At 42.5% G+C, this 21,460-nt stretch overlaps 1 long non-coding RNA gene across 1 annotated transcript in view; it reads left to right on the forward strand.

Moving 5' to 3' along the window:
- Positions 1-21,460, forward strand: part of LOC308583274 — a 101,427-nt gene that overhangs the window by 1,333 nt on the left and 78,634 nt on the right. The gene's annotated exons all lie outside the window — the stretch shown is intronic.

The raw sequence follows: 21,460 nt of genomic DNA on the forward strand, positions 1-21,460 counted from the left end.
CTGCTGATCCCTTAAACATGGAACACTCACCTACTGTAAAAATAAATAAATCAGAAAATGCCTCTGCTAACTCGCAGCCTGAGTGGATACCATCAGACTCCTGACAGGGTGATAGGGTCTGAATCTCTTGCTACTTACTGTCATTCCTCAAAAGCCCTCCAAACAGTAGCAGATGGCATGGTGTGGTGGTGGTGCTCACCTGACCTCCAGTCAGTTGCATCACTGGTTACTGGAAGGTAGCAAGTAGGGACAAGGCGACAGCATAGGCAAGGGAGGCACAGTCCAAAGACTGGGAAGGGCACCACATCTGCACTGACCTAACCTCACCACCGCCTCTCCAGCAAGCCACAGCAGCACAGCTGACCGGGGGTCAGGTGAGTGTCACAGTCACAAGCTTAGAAGGCTTTTAAATAGTGCTAGGCAAATTCATGGAGGATGCTAGCAGCTACAGGTCATGGTAGCTATAGCCTAACTCAAGGCTCAGAGGCAGCATACGTCTTTAGGGAACAATCATGGGAGAGAGCTGCTGTCATCATGCTTTGTTTTGGGGCTTCTAGCTGATGACAGTGGTAAATAGCAGGGCTCTTATATTTGGTGGAGACCTGGACACCAACACCAGGTCTGCCCTTGAATGTGCAGTTCTACCTTTGATTCCTTTTGCCAGGTGATAAATAATAATAGACCCAGTGTGACAGAAAGCTCCTGTTTCTGACCAAGATTTTGTGAGCTTATTATTAGCGTTAATTTGCAGTTTGTTGCTAAAATCAATCATATATAGCATCACCAGCAAACATTGCTCAACTGACAAACCATCTGCATAAAATGCTACATAGCCAAATCATATGTAACTGCTGCTGCAAATCTTAGCTCGGGTTTAATACTGTTTTGCATGAATTCACAGTCTTAAAACACACCCAGTTGCTCATTATTTGGTATGATGGAGATTTTAAGCCTCCATGTAATGGTTTAACAATTTCTTCTTGACCAAAGGGCGTAGTACTTATCTTCCACTTCAAGAGAGTAATTTTGGCAAATAGCTCCTTCGTCTAGATTTCAGATCAGGAGCTGTGTTAAAGAATGCCAAGGTCTTGCCCTCAGGTGTAATTTTTTTTCTTATGCAGCCATTGGAGTAACATTGTAGGCAAAGAGTCCATTTTTTAGACACCATTTGTCCTGACATCTAGGAAATGAAACAAGCCCTCTCTTGACACAAGTCAAGTCATTTAACCCAGCTCTTGACATATCTGCATCTACAGTGGCACGTCTGGAAAAAAGCAAAAAGGGAGGGTGATGAAAATAGTAGCTGTCCCAACAGGTTAAGAAAAGTAAAAGTGGGAAGTTTAGTAGGAGTGCAATGTTGCATTGCTGGAACAGACCAAAGGCCCATTTAATCTGGCTTTCCCAGCTGAAACGTGGCCAACTAGTTGCCCTTATAAGGCTCACTACTGTGGCATAAAGGGGATAATGGGTGGTGGGGCACAGCAGGAATGCCATTCGTAATGTGCATTTGCCCCACATGTTAATAAAGGGCTGAATACACACTGTACATTTTAAGCACATTTCCCCCCAATGAAACCTGGGTACTGTAGTTAAGGGTGCTAGAAAGTGGAGCTCTGTGAGGGATAAACCAGGATCCTTTGGAGGAAATGTGCTTTAAATGTGCTTTAGATGTATGGTGTGTACACAGTCTTATTTTAATGAAGCATGCAATCATATATATTGGGAATTACAACAATTGTAGTCTCCAAAGACCCACAATATATTGGGAATTGCTTTTTAGCTGTTTTAAATTTTGCAGTGGTTCATATTGTTTTATTTATGATGCTGTTAAAAAGGATTAATAGTCATGTCAGGGAAGAAGAAGAAATCACCCTCGGATGTTGCTTCCAACATTTGATAACTGGAGGCATGCCACATCTAAATATGACCAATCCATGTAGCTATTGTTAATTCTTTTGTCTTTTAGTAGCAAATTGCATTTTTGAGAACATAAGTTGGGGGTGTCATCAGCCAAAGTAAAACAAATTTGTGGCTATAGTTGCATAAATGGAGAGTAGTAAAAACTGCACTAACACTGAATGAAGTTTCCAGCTGCTGTACAATATTAGAATGTACTGTGAGAATTCCATTAAATCCTCTTCCCTGATTTTGAAATAAAAAGTTAATATTTCCAAGAGGTTGGTTGACACTGTGGCAGCCATGGCACTAATAGTCTAGTCTAGTCTAGTCTATAATGCCATGCAGATTTTACTCTGAGGGCAAATTTTAATTCGGGTGAAAACTCCATTGATTTCCGTGATCCATTAAATAGTTTTGCCTTGGGCCAATTTGAGTTCAACACTGAATGTTGTATTGCCAGATTGGTGGGAGGGAAGAACTTCATGGCCTTAAGGACTGCATGGTCGGCCTGCGAGAAAACAGGTTATCTGATAAATTGCTAACAAGGTTAGATGGAGTTGTTTCACAGTTTGAAATGGTTTGTGTTGATACATAGGTAAGAAAAATGCACAATTAGTATGCTAAGGCAAAACATAATTTAGTTCCCTGGCTATGCACTAGCCAGGATGACACAAAACAAGATGTGAAAAGATACTGTCAAAGTTTTACTGTGAATGGAGTTCAGCATGGAGTAAGTATAAGCATGGAATAGGTGCTTAAAGTTTCTTCTAGATGGGGTAGGCAAATATGTCAATTTCAGTTTCAGTTTATCTCCTTTTTCTAATTTAAATAAATTCAATTCTCCGTATTTCTACATCACTCTGAGGATTATTATTTTTAATCTCCTATAAATTTCAATATGCAATTTTGCCTAATATATACATTTTGTAAAGTAATTTCCCCTAATATAATGCATGCTTTTATGTTATTTTCACTAACATATGCATTTATATGTGGGTGTGCATCATATCCTCACTAAAGCCCATTTAAAATCTTTGTGCAGCCAATTCAGCAGTAATAAATCCAGCTGGATTCAAACATATACACTCAACAGCTGATGGGATGACTTTACTGGTATTGGTATTTTCCAACTTAACCTGAAACTTTCTGCTAGTGGAAAAATAAAATAGTTATTTGTAAGTAGCAGTGATGCAGAAAAATATTACCTGGCAATTGGTTTTTGAGAATTAAAAGAATGTGATCTTTTTAAACGGAACGAGAAGCGGAAAATCAAAAACATTGATTTCAAAAGAAAAGCCATTCCATTCATTGTCCTGAGACAGTTCAAAGGAAAGCCCTATATTCTCTTTGCTCCAATCTTTTGATATCCTTGCCAAAACAAAAACAAAAAACCAGGTCTGAAAACAGGCTGCTTTCTTTAGCTACATTTTCTTCAGCACAGGAGCTGTCTGTGTTGTCTAAAGTTGTAAGAAATACTGTGGCGAGAGCTTACAAAAAGCTCATGCCTTACACAGGGAAGATAAGGGTATGGGTGGTATACTTGTTAAACAGAAATCACCCTGCTGGCTTTCCCTGAGACTAAGCTCCTTCGCGCACGAGTTGTAGCATGTGCATTACGGCTCTTTAGGCAGACTGGTCCCAAAATACTCTCCTCAGTCCAGCATCTCCACTTACTGTCTCCCTCCAGCTATTGCAGCCCATGGACAGCTGGCAAATGTATTGTTTTCTGCTCCTCACTTGCCTGAACAGTAAGAAATCCCATGGGCAAGCATTGCAGGGCCACTTTTCTTTTGTGGAGAAAATATTGCACACTTAAGGTGTTTAGTTTTACCTTTGAGTATCTGCATGGGCCCTAAGATTCACCTCATTTCTGCACCTGTATCTGCATCTATGTTTTTTTGATTCACCTTGTTATTTAGCCCCCACAGAAAGAGCCATTGCACACCCCCTAATATCTGTTCATTTATCAGATATACACCTGGAAGAGAAGTAAACTGGGAGCAGAATCGGTCTCCCAAATGCAACAGTAGTCAAGCCCACACACCAACACCATATTTCATGCTAAAGGTAAAGGGACCCCTGACCATTAGGTCCAGTCGTGACCGACTCTGGGGTTGTGGCACTCCTCTCACTTTATTGGCCGAGGGAGCCGGCATACAGCTTCTGGGTTATGTGGCCAGCATGACTAAGCCGCTTCTGGCGAACCAGAGGAACACACGGAAACGCTGTTTACCTTCCCGCCGGAGCGGTACCTATTTATCTACTTGCACTTTGATGTGCTTTCGAACTGCTAGGTTGGCAGGAGCAGGGACCGAGCAACGGGAGCTCACCCCGTCGCGGGGATTCGAACCACCGACCTTCTGATCGGCAAGTCCTAAGCTCTGTGGTTTAACCCACAGTGCCACAGCCAGCTGCAAAATCCCACTAGTATCTCTTTTCTAGCCAAAATAACGGAACAGTTGCCTTAAATTCCAGTACTGTTACCACTAGCCATTAAAAAGCCTTTAATAAGAAAGCACCTTCAGCTATCAAGCTATCAATACACAAGCTGCACCAAAGCCCAGGGAAAATCCCTAGTGAGCATGCTTCCCAGGGTACATATTGCTTCTTCAGGATACTTTACACACTGCAATTTTGGAATAAAAAAACTGCTTCAGCACATGAGTCACATCCCTGAAATTATATTATAATAAAGTCTATCCAAGGGGCACTGCTGAAAATCCCAGAACAATTTAATATTGCTTTCTTGCCAAAAAGTAGGACCAGCAATTTCTGTACACTTAAAAAAAATACACACTTTAAAAAGTAACTTGGGGGAGCACACCCATAGGCAAATTCCAAAGCAGGAAGGAGTTATTATTCTTCCACATTAAGTGGTACTTCCGCATTAAGTGGTGCATCCCTATTACATCCTTAGCTGAACTTGCCTATTTGTCAAATTTATTGTCATTTAGATAATCCTCAGAGATCCTTCTCTGGGTGCCCACAGCTTTGGCCGTTAAGAAGGCTGGTGACAGGAGACAGAACTGTTTCTGTGGTAGTTACCCTGTGGTAGTTAGGAACAACCACTTCAGAGATGCTTGCCGGGTACCGACTCTGTTGATCTTTGGATTATTAGTTTAGTATTGTTATATATTTATTTCTACCTTTGCCTTTTCCCCTGATGAAATTTAATATCCCAAGGTATGTCTGGGTTTTTTTTCACCTGGTCTATGCTTTAATGAACAGTGACATGGATCTAGATTGCTTTGCTTTTCTGTTAGGTATATATTGTTGCTTTACACCATGTATTCCTGATGTTTTATTGATTTTCTGTTTTGTATTTCATTGGGTTTTAATGTTTCATATCTTTATTGTTTTATCCTTATTGGAAGTTGCCTTGCGTACTTTTTTTCCAAATAAAGCTGGCGATGTATAAGTACTTTAAACATTCAGGCCTGTGAATTCAATCAAGGTGTGTTGGGAAATGAACTGATTTTATCTGGTTGAGTAGCAGGGTTCAGAATGAAGAGAAATAAAATGGGGGGGGGGGGTGAGGCAAATGTCCAAAAGTGGAAGAGACAGCATGTTAAAAATTAATTAGAAGAAGGAACAAACCTCTTGCATGATGTAAAGGCTGTGATGAAAAATTGTACAACAAAGTGAAACTTTGGAAGGGAAGATGGCAGAAATTAAATCTAGCTTTTGTTGTCTGCATCTGAAAAGACAATACTCTCACAATTACCATTTTTAAAAAAGTTATCTCAAACATTACCAATGCCCAACTGCGAGTGTTGCAGCAGTTATTTATAAATGTGATTTGAGTGAAGAAAGGGCTTCGGAATAAAGAACCTATAATGTACCATGAGGGGGGAAAGGGAGCTTTAGAAATGCCAAACATTAAATTGTATTATTATGCTAGCTGCCTACAGTGGCTAATTGGATGGTTCTATGATACATTTACACAGGGCATAAATACTGGATAACCTTATTTCTCAGTTAATGCATAATCTTTTTTGTGGGTAAATCAGAAAGTGCACTTGAAACATTGTAAGCAAACACTTTTGATTAAAATGGCTGAAGAATCTGAGATGCATACAATCAGAATCAGTTCAGCAAAATCTCCAAGGGTGCAAGTAATATATAGTCTAGATTTCTATCCTAATGGTGAGTTAGAATTGGAAGAAATTTAATTTATAAAAATAGGAAAGTATATTAAGATGAGAACAAATCATGTCCTGTAAGGTGTAAGGTACATGGTGAACTATGAGTCACCTCCGTGGTTTGATTCTCTATAAATGTTTCTGCTCAGTGGAATCTGATCCAGCAGGGCTCCACACCCAAGGAAAATGTCAAGAATAGTTTTTAATCCCTCCTCCCCCCTCAAAAAAAGAGAAAAGAATCAAAGCCACAAACTCTTTCCTGTCTAATAGACATTTTATACTTCTGTCTGTATTGTAGACTCCATTATTTGGCTGATTGGCAATGGTCATGGCTTGTGGGAAGAATGGGCAGGAAATAATAGGGATGCTAAATTTAATGGCAAACATACTGAGGCTCCTACAAGGTGAGGGATGGCTATGCCATTGCTGGCTAGCTCAAGTTGAAGTTGCAAGGGGGTGATCTTTGGTTTCCATTGGGCATACCTCACTGAACACCAACCAATGGGGATGGAGTCCATGATGCACCCTCAGATCCTCTTCAGAAACAGGAACATGGTTAAGCCAATTGGCTTGCCTGCACCCTGAGTGAGGTAGCTTTGCCTTTGGTAGGGACCAGCGGACAACTTGCACCTACCAGCCCCAGTTGCACTGCCTGTACCACAGTGTTGGCTTTTATCTGAATTGCTGTTACTAAAACAATTATTCCTTAATCTCCCATAACTATATTGTGTCTTCATTCCTGAGGGTGTGGGTGGGTGGGGGAAGACTACAACAACTGAAGAAACACTGATGCATAAGAAGAAGAAACAGAAATAACACTGATAAGTTATTCTTCCTGCATCATCCCCAAGACTCATGCAAAGGTGGTCACACATATAGCCCCTTGACAAGTGGTGTGCTCTCCCTTGTGCAGAATAAATGCAGGGTTTGGAGCAGGAGATTTATTCCTCTTTCCCTTTGACATGAAAACTGGAAATGATAATGGAAGAAGTGCCACTTCTGATCAACACTGCTGCCACATCTCATAAATGTCCAAAAGCCAGTTATTGAAACAACTCTCACTTAAACACGATTGCCAACACTTGCTAAGGAGCTGATTGCTTATGTCCTTTGGAGTTCCTTTGAAAGACATGAACATCTTATGCCTTTGCCTCAGGAACCACAGCTTCTCCATTTACTTTCAACCGGGGGTGTAAGCAGGCATTCATTTCCATTCTGCCCCATATTTCTTGCATGCAGCGCTGTTTCCGTTCCTCTGCAGCTTGACTGAAAACAGCAGCAGCAAATCAATTGTTGATTTCTGTTCTAGACATGGAACGAATAGGTGAACAATATCCATTCCTGTTTCTGTTTCCATCAGATTTCTCCAACACCCCTACTTTCACCAAGTTCTTTGTAGAGTAACAAGAGTCACCAGGGCTTGAAAACCACACGAACAATTGTTAGAAAGAAAAGCGGTGCTCCTCTTCCCAGTTGTGTGAGAGATTATTATGAGAGGCACTATTTTAGGACTTGTGAGAGCAGAAACAATCCCATTGTGCTTCATTACACTGCCTTCAAAGCCAGTACAAATGATACGGCAGTGGAATTTTGCCCCATCCCCTGCTTCCATTGTTGCCCACTGTATTACATAGCAGTCCAAACAACCCTCCCGAGAGCAAATGCTGTCTAGTGCCAATCTTGGTTGTCAATTCCCCCAGTTACAACAGATGAAAATTATCTTGACATTCTGTGTATTTGTCTGGATGTTATCCATTGTTGCTGTTGTAACCTCCTTTGAGGCATCATGCTGAACACAGATTCAATTTCTGAAGCACCTGAAGGCAGTGTCAGCACTGAGGAACCTTGCCAAAGCCTCACTCTCGTAAAATGGAACAAAGAAAGGATTCAAGCCGCATTGTGATTTTTTTTAAAAAAGAAGAAAGTGTCCTCTACAATGGTTAGCAAGAAGGAATGCAGTTTTAAAGGCTTGCTGGAAGAAAAGTGCACAGAACAGCTAGATGCAAGAATTGTTTTGATTAACCCTACTGGAATTCAGGCAGCAGAATAGTGGGGTTGTTGTTGGGGTGGTGTTTTTTTTTTTTTTAATGCACTGCTTTGATTCCTTGGTTGGAAAATACTTTTCAGGAGCAAATTGGTACAAGCTTGTTGTGTGGAGTAAAAATCTCAGTTTGTCTCTCTTGGAGACACTCATTCCATAAAGTATTCAGTTTCCTGAATAGGGATGAAATTCAAAGCTTGCTTCATTTTGTAAGCTCTATGGAGAAAAAGCTCCCGGTGAAAGAAAATAAAAATGCAGACTTGTGAAGTGCGGGGAGCAACAAAAGGTTTTGTTGCCAAAAGGCATCCAGAGTGAAATCTGGTGACCGATTAGCTGTTCCACTTGCAGACTGGAACCTGGACCATCCTGAATCTGGCAGCATCGGTTACAGGTCCAGAGAATTCTTTTGGTGTCGTAGGTTAAATGCATATCGACAGAGGATGATACTGCCATGCCATTGTAGCAGATGAAGCTTTTGTTCATGTCTGGCATAGCCCACAATGTTGGGCAAAGCTTTTGGAAATGGTAGAGCCCAGAAAAACCTGCCATAGTCCAGTAAGCTCTCATGGGACAGACCTTTCCCAGACCAAGCATCTGGGTATATATGTATATATTTAAACAACCAAGTTGACAAACTTGATTGTGGTTTGTTGGTTTGTTTGTTTGTGTGTGTGGAGTTGGGGGAAATGCATGTGTTTTAGTGAAACTAGAGGGCTCTTCCTATCTCTTCCATATATTATTTGTGGTGTTCATACCACAATCACCAGCACATGACGAAGATTAGAAGATCCCACCTGTATTGCCTGGCACAGGAAGAGCTTAGTTGCGTGAGATGCTGTAACTGTGTTTTCCACAGACTGAACCACCATGCATATTTCAGATATGGTTTCGTTCTGCAGCTGAGGCTCATTAGAAAGAGTCTGCTGCCTGTTGCTATGCTCTTGCCAGGCTTTTTTTCAAAGTACTTTTACTGCTGTGTCTCATGAACACAAGCTCTTTTCTAAAGCCGTTTGCCTTGCTTTACAGTTGGGAAGCTGTGGCCCTCCAGATGTTGATGGGACTATAACTCTCAGCTTCAGAATCAGAAGAATCTTTATTTGCATCAGCCACTATCCATAGCAATAAAATAAAATACAATGTACTGAAGACAGAGGTAAAAATTTAACTATGCAAAATACATTCTGGAGGTTCACATCAATAATCAAATAATAGATCTTATTCTAATTGCCCCACTAAATATTTTTGCAGTTTTTGCTGTCACCTGATTATCTTGATCTGCTAGGAGAAAGGACACAGTACAAATGGTTGAGTGACCTGGTATTGATAGTTGTAGAGGGGCAATAACCTCACTCCTCAAATCTTTATAAAGAGTGCAAGCTAGAAGCACATGAGCTACTAACTCAATACTGCCATTTCCACATGGACATAATCGTTCTTCCAGTGGATATTTTTTTAAATCGACCCTCAAGTACAGCTGAAGGCAGTTAATTTAATCTTGCATAAGTGAAAGCGCGTCTGTATTTTGGAATTGTTAAATTTTGCAAATAGGGTGGCAAAGTGTCAAAATGACTAGGTGGGAAATAATCATACCATGGGAAAAAATTCCTTATCGTGGCCAAATTATTATGTCACTCGATATCGTATAGGTATTGTCTAATTAACTTATTTGCTTTCCTGAAGCCCAGTGTTAATAACTGTTGTGGTGATAAACCAGAAAAGTAAAGCTTTTGGTTGACAATTTTAGTTCAAGCGCACTCATGACAATCTTGTGATACTAAGGGGGGTGGACCGGTGGCATTTAAATTTAGCCGAAACCAATAATTAAATGTCCTACACCAAATCTGTAATTCAACAGAGGGGAGATTAGTCTCCAAGTGCAATGAAGCATTTGGAACACAGGATGGAACAGAAAAAAATTGCCTTAGAAACTTAGACCAAGCAGCTTCTGTGCTAGGAGTTTAGCTTTAAACACTTCAAGTGCTGATAGTATGTGATTGCCCCATTTTGTATGGAAAAAGCGTGTCAGAATTTTGGCGCTTTGAGACGCATTTTCCTTCACATATTTCTGATGTGCTCCCCATGACCCTGCTGACTGAAAAATAAGGCCAAGGTATTTAAAGACTTTAACTTGTTTGATCAACTGATTGTCCATACACCATCTATGGGCCTATAGTTTCTTGAAAACACCATGACTTTAGTTTTCTTGTAATTCACAGACAGCTATTCTCTTTGGCAGTATCCTGAGAATGCCCTCATCAATCTTTTTAGACCCACTTTTCTTTGAGATAGAAGTACTACATCATCTGTGTATAATAATATACAGATGGCTTTTGTGGCCAATTTAGGGGCATGATACTCTGGGGAGGTTAAACTCTGGGCAATATTATTTATATATAAATTAAACAGTGCGGGAGTTAGGATACAACCTTGCTTAACTCCCTTTGTGGCTGGCACGGATCCTGTGAGCTGCCCATTTGTAGAGCAACACACTTTCAGCAGAGTGTTTTTATATAGAAATTTAATCAAGTACAATAATATTTAATCTCTGCTTGAAGAGTTCAGCTTATCCCCCAGTCTTACTCAAGAGATTGAATCAAATGCAGCTTTCCGATCCATGAAAGCTGCATATAGCATGCCACCTGATTTCTTAACATACATATCAATAAAATGGGCTAATACAAAGCAATTCTCTCTAGTTTATCTGCCTTGTCTAAATCCTGCTTTGCATATAATTTGCTAATTATAGGTAGCAAACTAATTGGTCTACCTGTATAACTAGCTGGATCAGATGTAAGGCCCTTTTTGAATACAGTTGTACCTCGGAAGTCGAACGCCTTGCAAGTCAAACGTTTTGACTCTCGGATGCCGCAAACCCAGAAGTGAATGTTCTGCTTTGAGAACATTCTTTGGAACGTCCGACACGGGTTCCGCGGCTTACGATTGGCTGCAGGAGCTTCCTGCAGCCAATCAGAAGCCATACCTTGGTTTCCAAACATTTTGGAAGTCGAACGGACTTCTGGAACTGAAATATACTCGGAGTCCTGCAGTGATTTCATGCTCTTTATTGCAGCTTGTAAAACAGTGATTGAATTGCCCCCCAAACCTCAGGCTTTTATATACATTATTTACACAATGAGTCCCGTCTGACTGGCTGATTCTGCTTCCCTCCTGGAGCCTGATTGGTCTTCTCCTGCAGGTCAATCAGTTGCTGCATTCTATGATCCTACCAGCCTAACAGGCTGATTAACTTCCTCCTGGAGCCTGACTGGTATTTCCCTTCAAGCCAATCTCAGTTGTTGCATTCTAGGATCCTACTTGCCTATTCTAGGATCCAAGCTTAGTACATAACAGGAACAGATTCCGTTCGACTTTGAGGTACAGTGGTACCTCAGGTTAAGTACTTAATTCATTCCGGAGGTCCGTTCTTAACCTGAAACTGTTCTTAACCTGAAGCACCACTTTAGCTAATGGGGCCTCCCGCTGCTGCTGCGCCGCAGGAGCACAATTTCTGTTCTCATCCTGAAGCAAAGTTCTTAACCCGAGGTACTATTTCTGAGTTAGTGGAGTCTGTAACCTGAAGCGTATGTAACCTGAAGCGTATGTAACCTGAAGTGTATGTAACCCGAGGTACCACTGTACGACTGTATAGGGATGACTACTGCCGCGGCCCAAACTTCAGGAAATAACCCAGATGAATCAATAAATGAGAATATTACTGCCAGCAGGGAGGCCTACCAGTCAATGTTAGATTTCAACAGTTCTGGGGGCAAATAGTCTATGCCTGGTGCTTTATTATTTTTAAACTGTGAAATAAGGTTCTTGACCTCAGTTATAGATATTGGAGACCAGTCTGGTAGGTTTCCCAACGATTCTGTTATTTGGTTGACCTCATCATCCTGCCCATGATAGAGCGAGTGATAATACTGCAACCATTCATTGGGTCCGAAAGTACACACTGGAACATTACAAGCATTCTCCAGAAGGCCTGATATTGTACGCTGGAAGAGGCAGGTGTCTCAGTTTCCCTTGCTGATTGCTGAGAGCTGGGATACAGCATCTGCAAGGCCACAGGCTAGCCACCCAATGCTTTAGCATGACTGCCAGCCGTTTCTCCCCCCGTTTTCCAAATACCTGCTAATCTTCTTTGGGCTCAGGCTTCTGAGGAGCTTCTCCTCCCAATGACCTTAGTGGGGATGATTAGGGATGCTTAGCACATCTCCACACAAAGCCTCTGATTTATTGGATAATTTTGCACCTGAAGAAATCCTGCCTCTTTGGTCAGCTCCACTGAACTGGTTTATATGATACAGAAGTATAAACGTCAGCATATGGGCTGTTTTTATCCTTCCACCACTGCCACATTCAGAGTACACTACTAAGCCAAACGCTGAACACAGTGAGAATGATCCCAATAATGAACATTGTAATTCGTGGATTTAATGCGCAGGGTAGGATTTCACATTACTGGCCTTGCATTGTAAAGTATCCTGTACAGAACATGCACGTCTCTCCACATGAGATTAAGAAGGCTTTATGTCCCAGTCTGCTCCAGCAATGTAAATCTGAGGGGCCAAGCTACCAAATCTCAATATCTGTCTTACTTGCCTTCAGGGTGTCTTTATTTCAGGCTGCATGGATCAGGTTTCTTTTGGCATATACAAATTTAAAACCATGTCCACAGAATTTAACAAACAGGCCCAAACCAGCAAGTGACACAAACATACTGGCACTGCCATACTTTTTAAAAAACTTTTTTTTGGTACATGATTTTTGAAAACCCTCTAAATAGAGCATAAATATCTGGTAAATATGTCTCCTTTATTTATTTATTTATTTATTTATTTATTTATTTATTTATGTATGTTTGTTCTAGCTTTTTGTACAGGCAATGGCATAGTGTGGGGTGGGGGTGGGGGGGAACCATAGACCTGCACACAAAATTCTGAGGGGGCACAACCAGGTGCCCCCACATAGATGCTGGCTTCTGTGTGGACCCCTGCCCCAGTGGAGGTGGTAGAGCGGCCTTTGCCCAGGCAAGGGGTCACCCCAGTGCTGCACAGCCCGACGCTCCTTTCTGCAGTCATTGGGGAGATTCACCTGCCAAAGGCTGCATCGGCTGGCTGGGCTCCCCCTTGCGTGGGCAGGGGGGAGGCACAGTGTGGCTCTGCTTGGGTCCATTTAGGGGGTGCTCCAGTGGCATCAGCAGCTTGTCCGCCCTGGGTGCCAGCAACCCACGCTACGCCACCGTGACCAGGGTTGTGTTTTGTTTTGTTTTTTACTTTTGAGTAAACCATAAATATTATGCAGGGTATCAGCTCTCTGATGTGGCCTGTGTTGCATGAGTTAACCTCAAGTAGTTGTGATTGCAGTAGGTAGCAGTGCGATCCTGCTGTTCTCCATATCTTAGTGGGTGCTTGACCCCTTGTTTCGCAAACCCCTTAACATCCACTAAGAATATTGTTTTTCTGTGCATGAAGTTCCCATGAAATAACCATAAAGAGAAAGTCACCCGCAGTGACTGCTCTACAGCTGTGGAATTCCTTCCTCTGAAAAAGGGAATAATGTCATCAGGTGGTTGACAGGTGGGTGTCCCCCACCCATTGATCAAAGTTCAGAGGGGCTCACTGGATCAACTGATCAGCAGTTACATTGAGCTTCTTTGAAGTTAGCTTGCAGGCAGAGATGGAATCCAACTGTGCCCCAAATGGGCAAAGCAAGGCTTGCTGACCTATCAGCTTACTGGCATTGTCAGCAAAACCCTTCAGCTGTACTGGGGTGCTTTCAATGGGGAATTGCTTAGGGCAGCCTTTTCCAGCAGGGCTTACCTTCAGGGCCAATCTGCTGCTCAGCAAGCTCTATTTGCAAGGGAATAATTGAGCACGTCCTTTATGCTCCTGTTTATTCCTTTACAGGCATGTCCTTATCTGCTGCTCACCTGACATCACATATGACATCAGGGCAAGTGGACATGTTTCCTTTTATCAAAACAGCCTATTGGACCAAACTGGGACCCTTGCTGGGCTTAATAAGGCCTGTGGGTCAGTGATTTCTGGGAGTTCTTTTGGAGTTAGCTGAAAGCCGAACCTCAGCACGGCTCCAAAATATCCTAAGGCCTAAGCCATTCTTCTTTGAATGGGATTTTGGTGTCAATTTTGGTTAAAGCAATAGGAAGCATTTTTGTCTAATGTACCTTTGGGGCGGTTGATTTTAAATGTTACCTTTGAGAGGGAATGTATAAAATATCTAAATAAGTGACCATTCCGAAGAAAGGATTGGAACAGAGACACAATGCTCTAGAGCCCTGGTCCAAAGGCCACAGGGTGCATAATGCTCACACAAAACCCACACCCAAGGAGGAGGTTTTATTTCTATAAAGCCTGTTGCATCCTTTACTTCTCAGCACTGAATAAAATTGAGGCAGTTTTTGTTGGAGCCCCTATCGACACAAATGCCTTCCCGGGGCTTGCCACAAATCTTAGTGGATCAGGACGTGGGCTTATAAAAAGGCCCTAAATTCATAAGATTTCTAAATTGCCTTGGAAAGAAGGCTGTGGAGAATGCCATATTGATCTTCTTACACACTGTGGAGATGTAAAAACAATAATTCAGGGCTCCCCTTTTGTACCAACAAGACACTCACCATTCTGTTTCTGCCTTCTGCTGATCCCTGCATTTCTCTCTGGCATTCTAAATGAAAGCCGTTTCCTCAGTGACCAAAATGGCCACTTTGGATACTGCATGAGTGATGTTTTTAATTTCTCTCTGTTACTTCAGACATGTATTGGGGAACGGATGGCTATAACTGTATACTTATGAAGACATAAATAAGCATGCAGCATGCACTACCAGCATCTCAAGTAAGTAACATTTAGTAAATCAGGTGGAACTTTGCGACCTTGGAAGTGACTACTGAACCATGTAAGCTAGCCCATGAGATATGAAGCTCAAAACACCATATATTTCCCACTCAACCAGAAACCAAAAGCCAATCAGTTTATAAACTGCTTGCTTCGCTCTCCCCACCCCCCGCCACAATTGCTGCATGTACGCCTCGTTATTTTTTGTACTTTTCCTTGGCGTGAAGACACATTTTCTGTGCAGTTTGTATAATTACGCTTCGTATTTATTAATATGTTGATAGGCCGCTAATGTTAACACCACCCACATGGTAACCCGACTCTCAAACCCATAAATAATGCAAGCCTGGAACTGTTAAAATCCCAGCAATCCAACTCCTGCTCCCCAATTCGCTGTCATAACAACAAGTGAGACTGTGAAAAGAGTGGGAGGGTTCAGAAAGGCTTTCTAAGATGAAGGAAGGTTTGTTTGCAGGCGTTCTTTGGCCTGGCATCAGCAGGGATGCTCACCAGAGCCTTGTCTCTTGACGTTACCTCTATGCCAGGATTTGGCCTGCCAGGTTTCTGTTCAAATGCAGCATCTGTTCCTTTTTCTTTGGCATGTGTTTTCCTCCCTTCTCCCCTTCTCCCCAAAGAGACTTTTTCTTGCCTGTTTGCCACTTCCATGCTGATCAGTTCCAGCATAGCCTACAACAGGAATAGCCAACATAATGCCCTCCAAATGGTATTGGACTAAAACTCCCATCAGCCCGAAAGCCAGCAAAGTTCCCGTCTTTTCTATAGGAATATCTCTCTGTCTTTTTACAGGGCCAAGTAACTACTAGATTTTGTAGCAGTTGGTCCAAATAGCCCTTAACACAGCATTAAACCAATCTGGTGTGGCTAATCTAGTTATGTTTGCGTGACAGCATGATTCTACCTTTGCACCATGTTTAGAACAGAAGATTTGGGGGGGAGGGGTTGAGGGTAAAACATCAGCAGCAGCTACTACTTTTCCCCTTTAGGGGTGGGTGTCAAAAACTTGACTGATGAAGATTTTTGGAGAACATGAAAGCTTTCTCCTGACTTTGTGACATTTCAGTTGGTTCTAATAAATGTATGCGGATACTTTATATATACTTTTTATATACTGATACTTTATATATCCATACACCTTGAATCTTCACATCACTACAGCTTGTCAGGATGGGCCTGTACCCGCTACATATTTTGGAAAGTTATTTGTCTGATTGTTATCTTTCCATTCGCACATGTCTTGAGATATCATTGCCAAACTTGACATGAGAGTTCCCAGGGTCAGGATGGCACTCTTCATTGAAGTTTGGATGCTGGCCACCATTTTGAATAAGGATGGTGGACCAAACTGTGTCTTCGGGGTGACTTGGCCTGCTTTTTTGGCATAGGTTCAACTGCCTCTCAAGATAGTGTCACCTAACTCTGCACAAGGATTCCTGAGGTGGGGATGGGAGTCTATGCTGACATTTGGGTGCCAGGCACCACTTTGGATCAAGATGGTGGTCTAAAACATCAATTTGCATGGTTTTTGACATAGATGTGACCTCTTGAGGTATTGTCACCCAACTGGACACAAAGGTTCTTGAGGTGGGGATGGGGGTATTCATTGATTTTTGGATGCGGGTGCCATTTTGACTTCACCTAATCTTTTGCATGGAGGGTTTCATACAAATTATATGTGCAATCTCCCCCCCCCCCGCTATGTGATTTTGCACGAGCAACTCAGACATTAGCAAGTATGCAATTCAAGAGATGGCCAGATGCAGGCAAAGCATAACTGGGTCAGAACCACTAAATTTTGTGCACAAATCCATTTAGAACAGATCCCTACTCCGTTTGTAATGGTCACCAATAGCAGTTTCTCTCTCATAAGAAATAGCGGTGGGAAGGGAACAGTTTTTTGCAGGTAGTGGGGGGACTGTGGCACAGGGCAAAGTATTTTAAAACCGTCACCAAGCGCCATGGCCTTGGCCCAAGTGGCTGCTATTCAGAAAATGGTAAATATTTAATATAATATGACATATTAATTTAATATATCACATTCTTTGACCATTAAGCTGAAAGCAAGTGACCCTAATGCCACCTAGTGATGTTCATAGCTGAAGAGGGCTCAGATATACGATGCCAATGCTCTGCCCACTGCTCATCCCTGCCTCTCTTCTTAGCTGTACATATTGCAGCACATTCTCCAGTTACTGAGAGTACAAAGTAGCTGAGCCATGATTTCATTTTTCTCATTTGTGTAGGCAGTATTTCTCACCAGTTTTGTACATACCTCCCTCAGTTGGCCAGTGCACTTCAACAAGTAAACAGTCGCTCCTTTCGATGACAAAGAGCGGCAGTCAATTTTTCACAACTCTTTTTTGTTTTTTCAGGGTGGGAAGGGTTTGTGACCTCACCGTGTTCCAATGAATCAAGCTACATGTGTAATTTAGTAGAGCTGTCAGCATCCATTACTGGAAGAATCTACCATGTGTTTCTTCATTTACTTGTTTTCCACCAGAGGTGCAAAGACTAATGCTGTCACAACATGGAGATAGGAACCGTGCAGGGCTGTTTTCTAAACCCATTTGACTACATAATGTAACACTGCCTTTAAAGCCTTTCACTAACATTTTCCTCTGTTGTGTGACAGAATGTTAACTGCCCCCAGATTAAACATCAACACTGAATGAAAGCTTTGAGTTACATGAAATGTCACTGCAATGTATACGTGCATAATTGAACAATAAGCATTTCCGTGTAGTACCAGAAGCCTTTGACTTAGCAATTCTGTTTTTACGAGTGGGACCTGCAACAAAATGTTGTAGTTTAGAGACCTTCTCTCCACTTGTACAATCAATTGACCATGCCCTCCTCTGAATATTCCATTCTATTCCCCCTCCCATGTGATTTTCTTGTTCCCCTGCCCCCATATCACTAGTCAGACATACTTAGTACTTATTGACTGTTTGGGTTCCCACTCCTTAGCGTTTTAATCCCCTGTTAGGCTGAAGCCAAAGCAATAGCTTCCCAACAGTAACATCATTACTGCTTACTAGGAGAGGGAGGGGTGAAGAGACACAGAGATCTGGGCTACATGAGTGCACCATTGGGAACCCCAAATTGGCTCCACCAGTGCATCTTCAACTCACCACCACGTTGTCCCTCTCCCTGCTGGCAAGCAGCAGTGATGCTGCTGCCAGGAGGCTTTGATTGCGACTCACAATTCAAAGTTTTAGTACTGACCTTTAAAAATTGCTTTGGCCCTGTATACCTGAAGGAGCGTCTCCATCCACATCGTTCAGCCCAGAGACTGAGATCCAGCTCCAAGGACCTTCTGGTGGTTCCCTCACTGCAAGAAGTGAGGTTACAAGGAACCAGGCAGAGGAATTTCTCAGTGGTCATGCCCACCCTGTGGGATGCCCTCCCATCAGATGTCAAGGAAATAAATAACTACAGTCATACCTCATGTTACATTTGCTTCATGTTACGTTTTTTCAGGTTGCATCCCACGGTGACCTGGAAGTGCCAGAAAGGGTTACTTCCAGGTTTTGGTGCTCACGCATGTGCACAAGTGCTAAATCGTGCTTCACGCATGCACACAAACGCCAAGATATGGCGCTTCAGGTTGAGCTCTTTTCATGTTGCGAACAGGCTTCCGGAACAGATTCCACTCGCAACCAGAGGTACCACTGCATCTGACTTTTAGAAGAGGGCAACCCTGTATATATCCCATTCCCACCACCCTTCTGAGTAATACCCCTCCTCACCTTCTCTCTATATAGAAGGATCTGGCAACTTCTGTTTCAGTGTATCTGAAGAAGTGTGCATGCACACGAAAGCTCATACCAAGAACTAACTTAGTTGGTCTTTAAGGTGCTACTGGAAGGAATTTTTTTATTTTGACTATGGCAGACCAACATGGCTACCTATCTGTACCTGTATAGGGAAGTTTTTAATGTTTGATGTTTTACTGTGCTTGATTTTTAAATTTGTTGGAAGCTTCCCAGAGTGGTGGCTCGAGCAACCCAATTGGATGGGCAGCATATAAACAAACAAACAAATTATTACTATCATTATTACTCTGTCCCACCAGACAAGACACTGCTAGTTTAGACTTCAACCCACTGCATTCCATTTCCCCTACAGATGCCAGTTTTCTATTCCCCTTCCCATTAGCCAGCCAGCATTGGGCTATAGAGTTTGCTCTGACCTCATTTGGCTGTTTATGGTGGAGGTGGATGCACCAATGCCCTATCTCAGGGGTGCCCAAACTTTTTTCAAAGAGGGCCAGATTTTTGGGATTGAAGTTGTTAAGCTTTTCAGGGATTTTACCCCAGGAAATAAACTGCCACAGGGGCCAGATTAAACTGACCAGCGGGCCAGACTAGGCCCCTGAAACAGACTTTGGACAGGCCTGCGCTATCTAACTACACAAAAGTTGGTGAGAATATATGCTCAGTTTAAAATGACTCTCTTCTGCTGCCTGTTCTGTATTTGCAGCATCAGTAAGAGACCCTCTCCTCTCCACCACCATCACAGAAGCCCTTGGAACATACACCTCGCTCCAGTTCTTTGTGACAGGCATTCCACTAGTTTATAAATAATAACAGGTGGAAATGATTTTGTTCCTGATGTTGAAAAATGTACAGGACAAGTAATTTATTACAGTGAATTGCCTGCTGCAAGAACTGATAATAATTTTAAGGGGGTGAAATCAAGCCATTTCGAAGGAAATTAACATCTCTATGGTGGGGGCTATCGATTCCCTGTAAGAACATAATACAGAATCAATTATCATTACTCTGCACTGTGTTTCAGTTCATAATTCTTTGGTGTCAAGTACAGATGCTTTTAAATGACACCCCAGGATATTATCCTTTTCCAAATAAAGCAAGTCCAGATGTTTTTTTTTCTGGTTAAAACAGAAAAACAAAGAACATATGGCCCAGAGTTACCTTGCAAACTGCATGTGCCTTATTCACTTATAACGTAGCTTCAGCCCCCAAGCTAAATCTCTTGGCCAGTAATTTCGAAAGCTTATGTCAGTGAGATATCACTAGTTCATTTCAAAATCTCAGAATGCTGTAGACATCATGAAAGGAGACTTTCCCTCCTCTACTTATTTCACTTCACTGAATCTCTGGCAGAACCGTAGTTGTCATCAAGATGAAAACCTGATTCTGCAAATGCTGGAGCTGTGAACAGGCGATAGCTTTTCAGAGACCTAGAGAGAGAGTATCTCTGAAACATCATTACAGACAGTACATACGCTCATTTTTGTGTGTGTCCTGCTTTGGTCTCCAGCCAAACTGATTTTGCAGGCTTATATAACGTGTTGTTTTTCAAACTTTGGATGCTTCTAGACAGGAAGCTCTGGGCACTACAAAATCCTTGCTCTTTTTCCGGAAGTTACAAGTGGACTGTTAATGGACTTAAACACACACACACACTCACACTCACACTCATCTTGATTTGTCTGCAGAAAACTTAATGCAGAAGTTACACTTCTGCAACAGCTTGTGTTGGCAAATTCCTGAGCATAACTGTTGGGTAGTTTACGCTTCGTAGCTTTCTCTGATCTGCGTATCAGGCGCAGGTCTTCCTTACTGACAGTCTCCTCTTTGGGAGAATAGTGACCTACCGTGAACAGTGGCTTCTCCAATTCCAGTTGAGACTCTAACGATGGTCTGGAAAATGTATGTGTATTTCTAGCAATAACTGTGTCACCTGTATCAGAACTCTCAGTGGTGCTTTCACTGTCACTATCAATGGAAACTACATGTTCCATTTAAATACAGCTGCTGAAATTAAGATAGCTAACCTGGAGTATCTCCAGATGAGGTCATTCAGTGAGCATCATCCTGATTTGTTTGCAAGAAGATTACAATGTTGGCTATTTAATAAGCAGTTATTCCGCTTTGATTGTGGGGAGGTTAGATAACTTTGTGTTGGCGCCATCGCCGAATGGCGGACTCCCTCTGAGCTCCGGAGGGAGTCTGCTCGACAGGGGCTGGGTCCTACCGCGCCGGCGACGCGGGGACCCTCAAAAACCACGGGCACGGAGCCCGTGGACATGGGGACTCGGCTGGTACCGTCAGCACCCTCCCGACTCGTGAAGGAGCCTTTTTAAAGGCTACGGATCAGGTGCCGGGAAGCGGTGTGGTACTGTGAGTCTATCGCTTCCCCTGCCGAGCGCAGCCGCATGCCATTCGTCGGAGAGCGCTGGCTTCTTCCATTGGAAATTCGGACATTTAACAACAACCCGTGAGTAATTGGGTAACCGGGTTTAAAAGGAGAAAAAAAGGAATTTTTTTCGGATTCGGCACGAGCGGGGGGGATCTAAAAAGGAAGTCAATCCCCTCCCTGATTGTAAACATGCTAAAACAAGGACTGAGAAACCAAGATCGATTCAGAAGTTTATTGCTGACAAAAAATATCAATTCCACGATGGGATACTACAAGAATTGTGCTGGAGGAGAAAAGTCGAGGGTGAGAGGGGAAAGGCAACCCCCCCCCTGGGA

This window comes from Podarcis bocagei, assembly GCF_964188305.1.
Source record: "Podarcis bocagei genome assembly, chromosome: 3".
Lineage (NCBI taxonomy): Eukaryota > Metazoa > Chordata > Lepidosauria > Squamata > Lacertidae > Podarcis > Podarcis bocagei.